Consider the following 18,316-nt stretch of genomic DNA (forward strand, 5'->3'; position numbering starts at 1 on the left):
TAAACTGTCTAGTCCAATTGACCACCACCCAGACCATAGCTCTCCATACCCTTACCATCCATGTACCTACCAAACTTCTTTTAAACATTGAAATCGAGATCACATGCACCACTTGTGCTGGCAGCTCATTCCACACTGTCATGACCCTCTGAGTGTAGAAGTTTCCCCTCATGTTCCCCTTAAACTTTTGACTTTTTACCCTTAACACATGACGTCTAGTTGTAGTCCCATCCAACCTCAGTCTTTTATCAGTTTATTGCCACGTTCAGTCCTGCTTTTCTTCATTGGTGTTGGAAGTGTTCCCAGTCCTCACGTGTTACTGTTGTTGAGGGATCAGTGCATGTTGAGGTGAGCAGCCAGTTGCCTCACAGTGCGAGATCTTTCCATCAGCTATCATCTTTAGCTGACTACTTTGGAGTTAATGAATTTGGCATGTCACCAAAAACACTCGCAAATTTCTACAGATGTACTGTGGAGAGCATCCTAACTGGCTGCATCACCATCTGGAATGTGGAGGGGTGGGGGGTGTGCTACTGCACAGGATTGAAATAAGCTGCAGAGACTTGTAAACTTAGTCAGCTCCATCATGGGCACCAGCCTCCCCAGTATCCAGGACATCTTCAAGGAGTGACACCTCAGAAAGGCAACATCCATCATTAAGGACCCTCATCACCCAGGACATTTCCTCTTCTCATTGCTACCATCAGGGAGGAGGTACAGGAGCCTGAAGACCCCTCTTCTCATTACTACCATCAGGGAGGAGGTACAGGAGCCTGAAGACCCCTCTTCTCATTGCTACCATCAGGGAGGAGGTACAGAAGCCTGAAGGCCCCTCTTCTCATTACTACCATCAGGGAGGGGGTACAGGAGCCTGAAGATGCACAGTCAATGATTTAGGAACAACTTCTTCCCCTCTGCCATCTGATTTCTGAATGGACATTGAACCCATGAACTCTACCTCACTACTTTTTATTTCTCTTTTTGCACTTCTTATTCAATCTAATTTTTTTTTTGGTTTCATTGTAAAATTACCTCATCGCCAATGTTGTGTTGTGTAGCTATAAGATATTAACATTATTCAAAGGAAGGCATGGGACCCTAACTTCGTGTTTACTTTAAGCGAGGCATCCACGTATCACATGGTAGCATGATGACGTACACATTTCACGTATTTATACATATAACTCGTAATGAATTACACTGGGCAACAAAGGTTTTGCTTCCTAAGTTCTTTAGGATGTACCTTATCAATTTGGGGCTGCTGGTAATGATGATTGCCATAGAATTTGCCGATTACACACCATTCTTTTGAAATTGCCAATGTTTGTTATTTCAGTTCATAATTCAAATCAGAATAACTGATGCCAAGATTAAGGAATACACACAAAATGCTGGTGGAATGCAGCAGGCCAGGCAGCATCTATAGGAAGAAGGACAGCCTACGTTTCGGGCCGAGATCCTTCATCAAGATTAGGGAAAGTTTTTTTGTTTTTCCACAATTCAAACAGGTCATCAGTGACAGGCAATTCAAAGAACTTCTAGTGGGACCGGAGAAAATCGCATTGAAGACATTCAAGGATGTTGTTGAAAATTTTCTTGGCAACTACAGAGCACCAAACTACCTGCAGCTGGTTGACAACATGCTTCAAGCATACAAAACCATGAAGTGCAACATGTCATGAAAGATTCATTTTCTGCATTCCCATTTAGACTTCTTCCTTGCAAATCTTGGTGCTGTCAGCTGAAAGGTTTCATCAGAGCATTATGGCCATGGATAAACGGTATCAGGGTAACTGAATCCATCAATGTTGGCTGATTATTGTTGGACACTTGAGCAAGAAGCCTCAGACACTGAGTACAAATGAAAATCATCAACAAAACATTTTTAGCTTAGTTGTACTATTGTAAAGCGTCAACGCTGTTATGTAACTAAACACATTATAGTCAATAAAAGTTAATTTCTTGTTTCTCCAAATTCCTAAGTGATACAAGAAGTCTGAAATTATATTTGTGTACAGCCTCAAGTGTCTATCACAAATAAATAAAATTCTAAGGAAGCAACACCTCCAAAAAAATTGTCGTCCAGTGTTAAATGAACAAGAATGCTTAATCAACCTATGTACATATGTAAGTCAGTTAACAGGCTCTACATCTTGGAAAAGGAATGATAATGTAAAAGGGAAGGAGCAGGTGAAAGAGCCGATTGAAGAATCCAGAATGAGGCATAAGATAAAGTAACATACACAAAATGCTGGAGGAATGTTTCGGCCCAAAACGCCAACTGTACTGTTTTCCATAGACGCTGCCTGGCCTGCTGTGTATCTCCAGCACTTTGTGTGTGTTGCTCTGGATTTCCCGCATCTGCAGATTTTCTCTTGTTTGTAAGGTATAAAAGAGAAAGTTTAGAAAAGGAAAAGAATTTTACTTCAGACAACATGGGGACAAAATTGAAAAGGTTGGCAAATACAGAGCCTAAGGTGTTTTATTGAATACTGTACACGCAATATACAAAATAAGGTAAATCAGTGGTTCCTAAAGTGGCCGATATTGCCCCCCTTAGGGTGGTAGGAGTTGTTAAGGGAGCAATAAAGATAAAGGGGGTGGTGTGGGGGTCAAAAGTTAGCAAGGAGGGCAGTTGAGGGATTACAAACTTAATTTGAGAAATGAATTACTTATTTGATCCTCAGTGCCTCATAATTGCAATGATGATGTAATCAACTCATCTTTTGCAAATTCACTGTTCTCTTAGACTTTCCTTGAAGCACGTTGTAGTTGTTGAAAAGCAATGCGACACTTCTGAACTTGGCTTATGATGAGAAATCGGGTCTGAAGAAATCGTGTTATTTCCGGGCATGGCCCGTTCATTATTGACATTCACTACTATAGTACAGTGTTAGCTAGTACGATTCCCATACTCCAATCACACAGTGATGCAGTTACCATGAACTAGGGTGTGGCATTCAACGGGGGTAAAGTTCAGAATCTGCCCTTTAGAGTGGTCTTGAGCACATTTCTCTAGCCCGCAGCCCAAATGAGATATCACTGCCCCACCTTATGAACCTTCAGGCAGAGAATCAGGTTTTGGTTGAGCTATGATAACTTACCCCATTACCAATCTCAGTGCTTGAGTTTGGACTTAAACAGTAGGTGATTGACCATTAATCCATAATGAAAATGGCAGAAGCAGGCCAAACTAAAAAGACATGTAGACAGTATAGTGTGGAGTATCTGAAATATGGATTTATACCAGCAGCCCATGCGTCTGCTGCGTAAGAAGGTTTTTTCAAATGAGGCAAACTATGCAAGTTCCTTGGATATTTGAAGAAAATACTCTCTGATAAAGCAAGCAAGAGCTTGGATTATTTTCAGTCACTTCGTGAAAACTTTGAGAAACGTAAAACACTTCAAAACACGTTTGCTAGTACTTCACAACTAAATGGTAATGGTTTGCATGCTTCATACACTATTTCATTGCCCAGTGCTTAAAATGGAAAGACCCACACAATTGGAGAAGAACTGATTCTGCCAGCAGTAAAGGAAGTTCTGAGTACCATTTTGTATAAGTCACGAGACCAAATAGTTAAAGTGATTCCACTCAGCGACAACTCTGTTCAAAGATGAATACATGAAATGTCTGAGAATGGGCAAGACACATTGTGCAACATACTTAGGAGAACAGAATTTGCTGTGCATTTGGAGGAATCAACCTTGCCAGGCAACTAATCTTTTCTTCTTGGTTATGTTCACTTCATAAAAGGTGAAATCATGGTTCAAGGGTTGTTATTTGCAAGGGATGTAGAAACAGATACAAAGGTAGAGTCAATATTTCGGGTTGTTGATGTCAGGACGCTGGAGCAGGGATGCAATCGCAGACCCAGTACTGTGCACACAGTGATATATACTGAGTCACAAATCCCGAGGCAGAGTTCAGGCAGAGATCAAAACATCCAGAGAAATCCAAAACCCAGAATCGGGAAACAGGCAGAGTCGATATTCAGACGGACAGAGTTCCGATACGAATGCTGGAAAGGGTCAGGAAAACTCACTGGCACAATCCGGCAATAAACAGGTGAAAACACAGGACTGAAATACACTGAGCAATAAACAGAGAGGCAGATGATAGGTGGAGCACAATGAGACCCAGGAGGCAGCAATACCGGGAATAACGAGAACAGATGAGAGACGAGTACTCAGTAATACAAGGGCCAGAGTCGAGCAGGAGCGGGGACAGGAGCATATGGTAATACAAAACCACAGACTGACAGCTGGGGGAAAACACACAACAAGACAAAGTTCAACTGGAGGTACTGACAGTTGAACAATTTTTGAAGAGAAGGACATTCCGCTCTCCAACATTCTTGCTTGTGCAACAGAAGGGGCTCCATCAGTGACAAGACACTATCGTGGGGTTATTACTTTCTTGTAAAAAGTTGTAGCTAACACGTTTACCATTCACTGTGCAATTCACAAAAAACCCAAGTGATCGGCTGCACAAATCATTAAACACTGTGATCACAGCAGTAAATAAAATCAAGTCCCATGCTCTCAATTCTCAGTTATTTCAAAAGCTTTGTATTGAGAATGATGAACAGTTTGAATGCTTAATGTTGCACACAGAAGTCAGATGGCTCTCAAAAGGAAACTGCCTGAGATGCTTTCATGCACTTTTTGAAACTGTGATAAAATTCTTTGAAGACTCAAATACTTCATTCAGTAATCAACACAAAAATATTAGGCATGACATTGCTTATTTGTCAGAATTATCCTCAAAGTTTAATGAAATCTATCTTCACTTGAAGTAATGATGTGAATCTTATCAAAGTCAGATCAGTCATCTCCAAGTTTCTGTCCAAGTTGACCACTTTAAGTGCAACATTGGGCGCTTCCGATTTCCAGTTTCCAAAAGCCTCTCTGGGTTGGAAGAGAATTAAAGAATCTCAGGTGATGATCTTCAAGTACCTGTGCCCACCTGGGACAGAGAGATTTCATGATCTTCTCCAGATCCAAATTCTATATTGGGTAACAAATCCATGTAATGAAGAATTAGCAGGAAGGTTGGAAGAAGAACTAATCTCACTACAAAAGGACTTTGAACTGAAGTTGAGGTTCAAAAAAAAGCATATCAAGACTTTTGGATGCAGCAAGAAATCTCTGAATGAGATCTTGGACTATGGGAAAAGGTCAAGATGATATCTATTGCCTTTCTAGGATCATATTTGGTGGAGAACTGTTTCAGAGCGGATGTCTCAACTTCTTTCCAAGCACTGAAACAGATAGCACCTCGGGATCTGAAATTCCTTCAAGTGACATTCATCCTGATGTTGAGCTGCTGATATCACTGGACCAAGCCCATCCATCTCCCTAAGAGGTGAAAAAGCAACGAAGTACTGAATAGTTGGAACACTAATGTACCCTCTAAAATTGTTGTTGAAAATCGCTTTTCCTGTAATTAAATAAATAATTAAGTAGCAATGTCACTTTTAAAATATTTGAATGATTTGTTGCAATTATTTGTCACTGCTTTGAATTTGCTGTTCCTATTTCCTTTCACTGTGCATCGTAAATCAAATTTTTTTTTATAGTTTTTCTGTAAGGTCTGGAAAGGGTGAGGGGTGTTGCTGGGGATATGATCTGGGAGCCAAGGAGTCTGTACCCCAAAAGGTTTGGGAATCACTGAGGTCGATGATCTTGTAGTGCAGTTAGAAATTGGCTGATATGATATTGTGGGCATCGCTGAGTTGTGACTGAAAGAAGATGATAGTTGGGAGTTTAAGATCCAAGGATACATATTATGTTGAAAGGATAGAGGGAGGTGGGGTGGCTCTGCTGGTAAAATTTGAGATCAAATCCTTGGAAAGCAGTGCATAAGATGAGAAGACATGGAATCTTTGAGGGTAGGTTTGAGAAACTTCAAGACGTAAAAGGACCCTAATGGGAATTATACACCAGCTTCCAGACAATAGCCAGGATATGGACAATGGGGGATAGAAAAAGAAATGTAAAAAGGACAATATTACAAAAGTCATGGATGATTTCAAGATGCAGGTAGATTGGGAAAATCAGGATCCCAAGAAAAGGAATTTGTAGAATGCCGATGAGATGATTTTTTGAAAAGCTTGTGGTTGAGCCCAGTATGGAAAAGGCAATTCTGGATTCAGTGTTATGTAATGAATCAGATTTGATTTGGGAACTTAAGGTAAGGGAACCCTTAGGAGCCGGTGATTATAGTATGATTGAATTCACCCTGCATTTTGAGAGGAAGAAGCTAAAATCAGATGTATCATTATTATAGTGAAGTAAAGGGAATTACAGAGGCATGAGAAAGGAAGGGGATGACAGCAGAACAGCAATAGCTGGAGTTTCTGGAAAGAATTCAGAAGACAAAAGATCATTTCAGTCCAAAGAAGTATTCTAAAGGGAAGATGAGGGAACTGTGGCTGACAAGGGAGGTCAAAACCAGCATTAAAGCAAAAGAGAGGGGATAGAATATAACAAAAATTGTGGGAAGCTAGGGGATTGGAAAGCTTTTAAAAGCAACAGAAGAGAAATGAAAAAAAACAATAAGGAGCAAAAGATGAAAGATGACAATAAACTAGCTAATAATATAAAAGAGAATACCAAAGTATTTTCTGATTTATGAAGGGCAAAAGAAAGACAAAAGTGGATATTGGACTGCTAGAAAATTATGCTGGAGAGGTAGTAATAGGGGACAAGGAAACGGCAGACAAACTGAGTAGGTATTTTGTATTAGTTTTCACTGTAAAGACACCAACTATATGCCAGAAATTCAAGATGGTCAGTGGGCAGAAGTGAGTGTAGTCACTAATACTCAGGAGAAGGAGCTTGAGTAGATGAAAGGTCTAAAGGTGGATAAGCCTCCTGTAAGCCCCCCCAGCCCCACCCCCAGGGTTCTGAAAACAGTAGCTGAAGAGATTATGGAGGCATTAGTAATGATCTTTCAAGAATCACTAGGTTCTGGAATGGTTCTGAAGGTGTGGACAATCGCAAATGTCACTCCACTCTTTAAGAATGGAGGGAGGAAAAAGACAGCATGGTTTCCTAGAGGGATATTTTCCTGACCAATCTGTTTGAATTTTTTTGAGGAAATAACAGGCAGGATAGACAAAGGAGAGCTAATGGATGTTATTTACTTAGATTTTCAGAAGACCTTTGACAAGGAGTCACACATGAGATTGATTAACAAGTTAAGGGCCCATGGTTTACAGGAAAGGTGCTAGCATTGACAGAACATTGGCTGATTGGTAGGAGGCACAGAGTGGAAATAAAGGGGGGCTTTTCTGGTTGGGGCTGGTGACAAGTAGTGTTTCACAGGGGTCAGTATTGGAATTGCTGCTTTTCTCATTACACAGTATATCAACTACTTCAGTGATGGAATTGATGACTTTGTGGCCATGTTGGCAGATAGATACAAAGACAGGTAGTGTTGAAAAAGCAGGCAGTCTGCAGAAGAATGTGGACAGATTACGAGAACGGGCAAAGAAGAGGCAGATGGAATACGGTGTCGGAAAGTGAATAGTCATGCACTTTGGTAGAAGGAATGAAGGCACAGACCTTTTTTTCTACAAAGTGAGCAAATTCAGAGATCAGAGGTTCAAATGGACTTGGGAGTCCTTGTGCAGGGGTTCCCAACCTGGGCTCTATAGGCACCTTGCTTAATGGTACCAGTCCATGGCATGAGAAGTCTAGGAATCCCTGCTCCGAAAGTTAAGTGCAGATTGAGTCGATAGTTAGAAAGGCAAGTGCAATGCTGGCATTCATTTCAAGAGGACTAGAATATAAAAGCAAGGATGTAATACTGAGGCTTTATAAGGCATTGGTCAGACTGCACTTGGAGTACTGTGAGCAGCTTTTGGCTCCTTATCTAAGAAAAGATGTGTTGGCTTGGAGAGGGTCCAGAGGAGATTTACAAGAGTGGTCCCAGAAGTGAATGAGTTAATGTGTGGGGTGTATCTGATGAGCCTGTACTCGCTGCAGATTAGAAGAATGAAGGGGGGAATTCTCATTGAAACATATTGAATATTTAAAGGCCTCGATAGAGTGAACATGGAGAGGATGTTTCCAATTATGAGGAAGTCAAGGAGCAGAGGGCACAGACTCAGAATAGAGAGAGATGGTGAGGAATTCCTTCAGCCAGAGGGTGATGAACCTGTGGAATTTGTTGCCACAGTGACTGTGGAGCTCAAGTCATTGGGTATATCTAAAGCAGAGGTTGGTAGGTTCTTGATTAGTCAGGGCATCAAAGGTTACGGGGAGACGGCAGGACAATGAGGTTATGAGGAGAGATCAGAGTAAGTTTATTATCAAAGTACATAAATGTCACCATATATAACCTGACATTTGTTTTTCTTTTGTGGGTATACTCTGTACATCTAAGAACCATAACAGGATCGATGAAAGACTGCACCCAACAGGACGGAATAACAACCAGTGTGTAAAAGACAATAAACCGTGCAAATACAAATGAGAGAAATAAATAAACAATAAATATTGAGAACATGAGATGAGGAGACCTTGAAAGTGAGTCCATTGGTTGTGGAAATGCTTCAACGATGGGGCAAGAGAAGTTGAGTGAAGTTACCCCCTTTGGTTCAAGAGCCTGAAGGTTGAGCGGTAGTAACTGTTCCTGAACTTATCAGGTTTAATATGTTGTGAAATTTGTTGTCTTTGCAGCAATTTGTTGTCAATGCATAATAATAGAACAAAAGTGAGTTATATATATATATACATTTACTGTAACTCAATTTTTTTCCTATTATTACGCATTGCATTGTACTAATTTATATACATATACATATAAAATAATTAAATTAAATAAGTAGTGCAAAAAGTAGAAATTAAAAAGTAGAGAGGTGGTGTTCATGGATCCAATGTCCATTTAGAAATTGGATGGCAGAGGGGAAGAAGCTGCTCCTGAATCATTGAGTGTGTGTCTTCAGGCTCCTGTACCTCCTCCATGATGGTAGCAATGAGAACAAGGTATAAACTGTGTGATGGGGGTCCTTATTGATGGATGCCACCTTTCTGAGTATCGCTCCTTGAAGATGTCCTGGATACCGCAGAGGCTAGTGCCCATGATGGAGCTGACTGAATTTACAACTCTCTGAAGCTTACTTCGATCCTGTGCAATAGCACCCCTCCCATACCAGACGGTGATGCAGTCAGAATGTACGTCTGTAGAAATTTACATATTTTTTAACTATATATCTGGCTGACATCCCCATTATTTCTTGGCTTGAAGGATTGGCACACTTGAATAGATAAAAGTAGCAATGTCAACACGTCATTGTTGAAGGAAGTGAAATACTTTCCAGTTATAAATCCCGCTTCCTACTCCAGAATGAAACCCATCACGTCATTTCTTGCAGGCTCTTTTTAGAGATATAGTGTGGAATATGCCAGTGAGGCACACCACCCAACAATCCACCTATTTAACTCTAGCCCAAAAACAGGACAACTTACAATGACCAGTTAACCTGACTGATGCGTCTCTGGGCTGTGGGAGAAACTGGAGTCACCGAAGGGATCCCACCCAGTTCGGAGTCGAGGTGAGTGAAGTTACCTACAGTGGTTCAGAAGCTTGATGGTTGAGGGGTAATAACTGTTCCTGAACCTGGTGATGTGGGTCCTGAGTCTTCAGCACCTTTTCCCGACGGCAGCAGCGAGAAGAGGTCACGGTCTGGATGGTGGGGGTCCTTGACGGCAGATGCTGCTTTCTTGCGGCAGTGCTCATTTGTGGGGAGGGCTTTTCCTGTGATGGACTGGGTTGTATCCGGCACTTTTCGCTAGTTTTTTCTATTCCTGGGCTTTGGTGTTTCCATAACAGGCCATGGTACATGTTGATGTAGGCACAAACATTCACATACAAATAATAACGTCAAGAGAAGCAGGTCTGAAGTGAGGGCAATGTTAGGTTTGTTCACAGACACATAAACGCTACTGACCTTGATCTAAAGGAACACTAACCATTAGTTCAATAGTTTCAATAATTCAATAGATCCATTGAATATCAGAGAATGTATACAATATACAACCTGAAATTCCTACTCCTCACAGACATCCACGAAACAGAAGAGTGCCCCAAAGAATGAGTGACAGTAAAAACATTAAACCCCAAATGCCCCCTACTGCCACCTCCCACGCAAAGCAGCAACAAAGCATCGACCCTCCTCAGCAAAAACCATCAGCACCCTCCACCCCCAAGCAAGCAATAGCAAACCCCCCAGTAATGACCATGATCTGCAGTACCACAAAAATTAATCGTTCACCTGACAATTCAATGTACCATAGTCTCTCTCTGTCTGTTTATTTGTCTGTCTGTCTGTTTCTCTCTCTGTGCAGAGGTGGAAAGGGCTACTGCACAGGATCAAAATAAGCTGCAGAGAGTTGTAAAATTAGTCATCTCCATCATGGGCACCAGCCTCCGTAGTATCCAGGACATCTCCAAGGAGCGATGCCTCAAGAAGTCAGTATCCATCGTTAAGGAGACCATCACCCAGATCCTCTTCTCATCGCTACCATCAGGGAGGAGGTACAGGAGCCTGAAGACCCCTCTTCTCATTACTACCATCAGGGAGGAAGGACAGGAGCCTGAAGACCCCTCTTCTCATTACTACCATCAGGGAGGAGGCACAGGAGCCTGAAGACCCCTCTTCTCATTGCTACCATCAGGGAGGAGGTACAGGAGCCTGAAGACCCCTCTTCTCATTACTACCATCAGGGAGGGGGTACAGGAGCCTGAAGACCCCTCTTCTCATTACTACCATCAGGGAGGAGGTACAGGAGCCTGAAGACCCCTCTTCTCATTACTACCATCAGGGAGGAGGTACAGGAGCCTGAAGACCCCTCTTCTCATTACTACCATCAGGGAGGAGGGACAGGAGCCTGAAGACCCCTCTTCTCATTACTACCATCAGGGAGGAGGTACAGGAGCCTGAAGACCCCTCTTCTCATTACTACCATCAGGGAGGAGGTACTGGAGCCTGAAGACCCCTCTTCTCATTACTACCATCAGGGAGGAGGTACAGGAGCCTGAAGACCCCTCTTCTCATTACTACCATCAGGGAGGAGGTACAGGAGCCTGAAGACCCCTCTTCTTATTACTACCATCAGGGAGGAGGGACAGGAGCCTGAAGACCCCTCTTCTCATTACTACCATCAGGGAGGAGGTACAGGAGCCTGAAGACCCCTCTTCTCATTACTACCATCAGGGAGGGGGTACAGGAGCCTGAAGACTCCTCTTCTCATCACTACCATCAGGGAGGAGGGACAGGAGCCTGAAGACCCCTCTTCTCATTACTACCATCAGGGAGGAGATATAGGAGCCTGAAGACCCCTCTTCTCATTACTACCATCAGGGAGGAGGTACAGGAGCCTGAAGACCCCTCTTCTCATTACTACCATCAGGGAGGGGGTACAGGAGCCTGAAGACTCCTCTTCTCATCGCTACCATCAGGGAGGAGGTACAGGAGCCTGAAGGTATACACTCAATGATTCAGGAACAGCTTCTTCCCTTCTGTCATCTAATTACTGAATAGACATTGAAACCATGGACACTACCTCACTACTTTTATTTCTGTTTTTGTACTACTTATTTAATTTCACTATTTGATATGGATACAGTAATTCACAATTTTGTTCCTATATTATCACGTATTGCATCATTCTGCTGCTGCAAAGTTAACAAATTTCATGACATATGCCGGTGATATTAAACCCTGATTCAGATACAAGTACCAGCATTTATTAAAATGCAGACCCAATAAACCTAACAAGCATGAATTCTGTAAATGATGGGCCCTACGCAATCGGCATCCATCACCTAAAAGACCCAGTGAAAATGGTTGCTGGAAAATCTTGAAAGAAGGAGTGACCCTTGTAAAAATGTCCCAGAATTGCTGTTCCATTAATAACCAGTTTGCTGTTGTGAATCTTTCTATTGTACAGCATCATTTTCTGGGCAACCCTGCCCACGGGGAAGGTATACTTGCAGCCTGTAATAAAGGACAAGTGTTGTATTTTTAAATAATGTTGGTAATCCGGAGGAGTGCAGATTGTGGGAGAAGGAGCTCTGTAAGTGACAACAAAACAATCATGTAATTTTTTAAAACAATAGTAAGTCTACAAGACGCTGGAAATCCGGAGCATCACGCACACAAAATGCTGGAGGAACTCAGCAGGTCAGGCAGCATCTATGGAAATGAATAAACAGTCAGCGTTTCAGGCCGAGACCCTTCTTCAGGACTGGAAAGGAAGGGGGGAAGATGCCAGTATAATGTTAGATAAAGAATCATAGACGCCACTTTGTTGATCACTACCTCTCAATGGCAAGGAGTGTTGTGTTTGGGATGGAACGGGCTGAGTTCACAAGCTTCTTAGCCACTTCCGATGCTGAATTACTGTGTCTGCTGTGATTCAACCAGTCATAATGCTCTCATTTCCACTTCGTCCCCACTACAGCCCAGGAACAGGCCCTCAGACCACAACGAACATTCCCAGAACCTTCGATTGCCCTATCTTCCTTTTCTTTGATTGCCTGTCAGTCCACTTCTAGCTATCTCACCCTGGAATATGTTGGGTTATAGAGCCACAGAGTTCAGCAGCAGGCAATTCAGCCCGTCTGATCCGTGCTGACCTGTATACCCATCAAAGTTGGTTCCATTTACCTTCTAAGGTTGATACAGCTTCCACTATTCCAAGTTGAAACTTCAAAGTAAATTTATTATCAAAGTATGCGTATGTCACCATATACAACCCTAAGATTCATTTTCTTGCAGGCATACTCAATAAATCCATAATAGAATAATAACCATAATAGAATTAATTAAAGAAGCTGTCAACCCGGTCATCTATTGTGTCTGAATACAATTCAGAATTCGCTCCCTCTCCTGCAATGTTCACTTCTCTCTCCGAGGCGCTGAAACTCTGAGACTAGCGTGCTTTGTGTTTATGAGTTTTGCCGCAATTTGCCCCACGACTATGATGAATCGATGCTGTGGCTTTGAGCCTACTCCGGGCTGCTCTAGGGATTCGTGTCTCAGCTCTCAGTTTGGTCTGGAATGCGGTTGCTCACTTCTGACAGACAGCCAGACACACTTTATTGATCCCGGGGGAAACTGGGTTTCGTTACAGCCGCGCCAACCAAGAATAGTGAAGAAATATAGCAATATAAAACCATAAAATAATTAAATAATAATAAGTTAATCATGCCAAGTGGAAATAAGCCCAGGACCAGCCTATTGGCTCAGGGTGTCTGACACTCTGAGGGAGGAGTTGTAAAGTTTGATGGCCTCAGGCAGGAATGACTTCCTATGACGCTCAGTGTTACATCTCGGTGGAATGAGTCTCTGACTGAATGTACTCCTGTGCCTAACCAGTACATTATGGAGTGGATGGGAGTCATTGTCCAAGATGGCATGCAACTTGGACAGCATCCTCTTTTCCGACACCACCGTCAGAGAGTCCAGTTCCACCCCCACAACATCACTGGCGTTACGAATGAGTTTGTTGATTCTGTTGGTGTCCGCTACCCTCAGCCTGCTGCCCAGCACACAACAGCAAACATGATAGCACTGGCCACCACAGACTCGTAGAACATCCTCAGCATCGTCCGGCAGATATTAAAGGACCTCAGTCTCCTCAGGAAATAGAGATGGCCCCGACCCTTCTTGTAGACAGCTTCAGTGTTCTTTGACCAGTCCAGTTTATTGTCCATTCGTATCCCCAGGTATTTGTAATCTTCCACTACGTCCACACTGACCCCTTGGATGGAAACAGGGGTCACCGGTGCCTTAGCCCTCCTCAGGTCCACCACCAGCTCCTTAGTCTTTTTCACATTAAGCTGCAGATGATTCTGCTCGCACCATGTGACAAAGTTTCCCACCGTAGCCCTGTACTCAGCCTCATCTGTTATTAGCGTGATTTGTTTTTCTCTCTTTCTCTGCAGATTGGGGGTTGGTCCTTATTACTTTTATATCTGGGTCCTTTCAGGTTTCTTTCTTTGTAGCTGCTTATAAGCTGACAAACCTCAAGGTTGCATAATGTATACGTACTTGGTGAATAAATGTACTTTGAATCCTTTGAATCTTGACAAATGTAATCAAGGATTTGAACTGCTGACACCTTGTGGCAAAGTAGTGTATAGCATCCCTTCCTTCAGTGAAACGAAAAGATTCCTCCAATGTTAGGTATGACTTCAGCAATTTCTTCTGCTGCTGAATATCATGCTCCGTCTACGAGCAGCAGAAATAATAGTCAGCTGTTCCCAAAATAGCTAGCCACCATGAAATTTTATTGACCACTAAAATATATATCTATCATTAAAATGATTGAGCTTATTATTACACTCCCGTAAAGCAGGAATTGGATGTGACCGTAGATCTAACAATTAGAGCATGAAATCTATTACAAAAATGTGTTATTTTTCTGATGTTTGGGTACGTGGCTGGTATACTTAGTGACATGTCTTTTTTTAAGGTCCCTGTGGTGCCAGCAGCCAACAGTTGGTTTCAGATAATCCCCAATACTCCTCGTATTTATTTTAGTTTGCAGTTGACGGGTATTCACCGTGAAGAACTTCCATCTCCTCTCATTTCCTTTTTCCTCGATGCCTAAGACCGCCTCCGCCTGAGCTAAGGGGGTGTTGCTTCATCTGGGCCAATCTGTTCCTGCCTCAGGAAACATGCACAAAATAACTGATAGGTTAAGACCTACAAGTATCTGGGAGTACAGTTAGACGAGAAGCTAGACTGGACTGCCAACACAGATGCCTTGTGCAGGAAGGCACAGAGTCGACTGTACTTCCTAAGAAGGTTGGCGTCATTCAATGTCTGTATTGAGATGCTGAAGATGTTCTATAGGTCAGTTGTGGAGAGCGCCCTCTTCTTTGTGGTGGCGTGTTGGGGAGGAAGCATTAAGAAGAGGGACGCCTCACGTCTTAATAAGCTGGTAAGGAAGGCGGGCTCTGTCGTGGGCAAAGTACTGGAGAGTTTAACATCGGTAGCTGAGCGAAGGGCGCTGAGTAGGCTACGGTCAATTATGGATAACTCTGAACATCCTCTACATAGCACCATCCAGAGACAGAGAAGCAGTTTCAGCGACAGGTTACTATCGATGCAATGCTCCTCAGACAGGATGAAGAGGTCAATACTCCCCAATGCCATTAGGCTTTACAATTCTACCGCCAGGACTTAAGAACTTTTTAAAAGCTATTATTAATGCTTTTTGAGATGGTGATTTAGATGTATATCATATTTTTTTTTACTGAGTTAAGTATTGTATGTAATTAGTTTTGCTACAACAAGTGTATGGGACATTGGAAAAAAAGTTGAATTTCCCCATGGGGATGAATAAAGTATCTATCTATCTATCTATCTATCTATCTATCAGGTCAAGGCCATTCGGTTGTTCTGCCATTTGCCACATCCAATCGTCTACCTAAATATATCACCTGACAAGAGGCATAGATAGAGTGGTCAGTCACAGACCTTTCCTAAGGGCAAAGGTGATAATGTGAGGGGGCATAATTTTAAGGTGATTGGAGGAAAGTGTACAGGGAAGTCAGAGTTTCACAGAGAGTGGAACACACGGCAAAGGCAAATGTAGGGTGGAACAGCAGCGTAGTGGTTAGCACGACGCTTTACTGACTCGTGACCCCGGTTCAATTCCCATCACTGCTTGTATGTTCTCCCCAGGATCCCGTGGGTTTCTTACGGGTGCTCTGGTTTCCTCCCACAGTCCATAGACGTCCTGGCTGGTGGGTTAATTGGTCATTGTAGATTGTCCTAGGCCGGCGGGTGGTGTAGCGGCATCCACACTAGACTTTGAGGCGAGCGGTCCCAGGTTCAAATCCGGCCTGCTCCTTGCTTTCCACCCACGCTGGGCTGAGCGGCAAGCTGGCGGCCAAACGCTAAAGAAGGGGCAAGGTTTCCGCCCGCTGCACCAAACAAGCTGTGAGAAGGGATTCCAAGTAGGTTGATTCGGCTATGGTTAAATCGGGGGATTGCTGGGCAGCGAGGCTCAAAGGACCAGAAGGGGCAATTCTGTAATGTATCTCAATAAGTAAATAAATAAATGTTAGGGAGATTTAAGAGACTCTTACAAAGGCACATGAAAGAAAGATGGAAGACTGTGTGTAGGAGAGAAGGGTTAGATTGACCTCAGAGAAGGATAACAAGCCTATACTGTGCGGTAGTGCTCTACGTTCTATGTTCCGTAGGGAGCCGGTCATATGGGAGTGTGCTAAGGGAACGTTAATTCCATAGGGTCACTAAACTGTTACAGCGCAGAAGGAGACTTTTCGGTCCAACCTGTCTGCTTTGACTCTGGGAAGAGCAACCCCATTGGTCCCAGTCTCCTGGCCTTTCCCCAAAGCACTGCAAAGTATTTTCCTCAGAGCAGTGCGAGCCTTTAGTATGTTGTACCCCCGAGAAATGTGGATGTTTTGTTGTTGACTTAAGACTGGGCTTATTTTTCTTTTCTCCTCCCCCTTCCCTCTTCTACTCCCTACTTTGGCCTCTTACCTCTTTTCCTCACCTGCCTATCACCTTCCCCGGCACCTTTCCTTCTTCCTTACTCCATGGTTCACTCTCCTCTCCCGTCAGATTCCTTCCTCTACCTTGACCTTTCCCATCCCACCTGGCTTCACCTATCTCCTTCCAGCTATCCTCCTTCCCCCCTTTTCATTCTGGCATCTTCCCCTTTCCTTGCCAATGCTGAAGAACGGTCTCCACCCAAAATGATGACTGTTCATTCATTCCCGTAGGTGTTGTCTGACCTGCTGAGTTCTTCCAGCTTTTTTTTGTGTGTGTGTGTTGTTCTGGATTTCCAACATCTGCAGAATCTCTTGTGTTTATGAGTTTAACTTAACAGAACACAGAACTAAAATGGGAGAGAAGTGTTAGACTGATTTAATTGATCTAAGGGTTAGAACTATGTGTGAAAAAAATTGCTTCTGACATCCCCTGCTATGCATTCCTCCAGTCACTTTAAAATTATGTCAGGAGCAGAAGCCGGAATTCGGTGGGGGGGGGGGGGGGGGGGGAAAGAGTTCAAGATGGCAGGTGATAGGTGAGATCAGGCGAGAGGAGGCAGGGTAGGGGGAGGGGTCCCCTCACCTAGTCTCACCTATCAGCTGCCAACTTGTACTAAATCCAAAATTTACTAGGAACCAGAGAGGCAAATTAGTTTTATTGAGAAGTTGTCAGAGGCAGGTACAGTACACTAAGAGTATTTGAAACGTACCTGAGACTCCCTTCAATTGCTTCTTTCTGTCCTCTTCCTTTCCAATTCTGATGGAGGATCTCAGACTAAAATTTTGACTGCTTATTCCCTCCATGGGTGCTACCCGACTTTCTGAAGTCATCTTAGTCCATCTAAGACCACGAGATACAGGAGCAGATATAGGCCATTTGGCCCATCAAGTGTGCTCTGCCATTACATCATGGCTGATCTATTTTCCTCTCAGCCCCAATCTCACACCTTCTCTCCGCATCCCTTAATGCCCTGACTAATCAAGAATCTATCAACCTCTGGCTTAAATACACCAAATGACTTGGCTTCCACAGCCATCTGCAGCAGCAAATTCTACAAATTCACCACTCTGGCTAAAAATATTCCTCTTCATCTCCGTTCTAAATGAACGTCCCTCAGTTCTGAGGCTGTGCCCTCTGGTCTTAGGGGACACTGTTACAATAGCGTGGCGGTGGACGAACCCAAGTGTAGAACACGGGCGTGGAGTCAGACTCAGGAGGTGTTATTAACGTAGCGAGCATGGAGTCAGTATCCAGGAGCAATGTTAGACTTAGAACTGGCAGTCCTAAGAACCCTGAAACGAGGTTACTCACACCATAGTCAATCAACCAACTGACAGTTCCTTGTTGTGATCACGGGGTTTTTATCCTGCATTTGCTGATGGAAGGCAGGTGTTTGTAGTTAGTGGAACCTGGGAATGATTGGGAACGAAACGAGGGGATTGAGGCCCAATTCCTGAGGTAAATAGCCAGGTAGATGATTGCCAGAAGGGACCGTGACAGACACAGCCTCAGAGTAAAGGGACGTTTTTCCAAGATGGTGGTGCATACAGTCGCAGACAATGGCCTTTCAGCATTATGGACTGTCAGAGAATGTTACTATTTTTTAAATTAAGCCATATCGCATGCTCTGTAAATATTTGTTTTCACGGATTGGAGTAACAATGCAATCAAGTCTTGAGCAATGACAATGAACTTCTGTTTTATTCTATTGTAATTCTAATTCCTCTAGCACTCTGTGTGCGTTACCATGAATTTCCACCTGCAGA

The sequence above is a fragment of the Hemitrygon akajei genome, chromosome 24 (assembly GCF_048418815.1).
Source record: "Hemitrygon akajei chromosome 24, sHemAka1.3, whole genome shotgun sequence".
Classification (NCBI taxonomy): Eukaryota; Metazoa; Chordata; class Chondrichthyes; order Myliobatiformes; family Dasyatidae; genus Hemitrygon; species Hemitrygon akajei.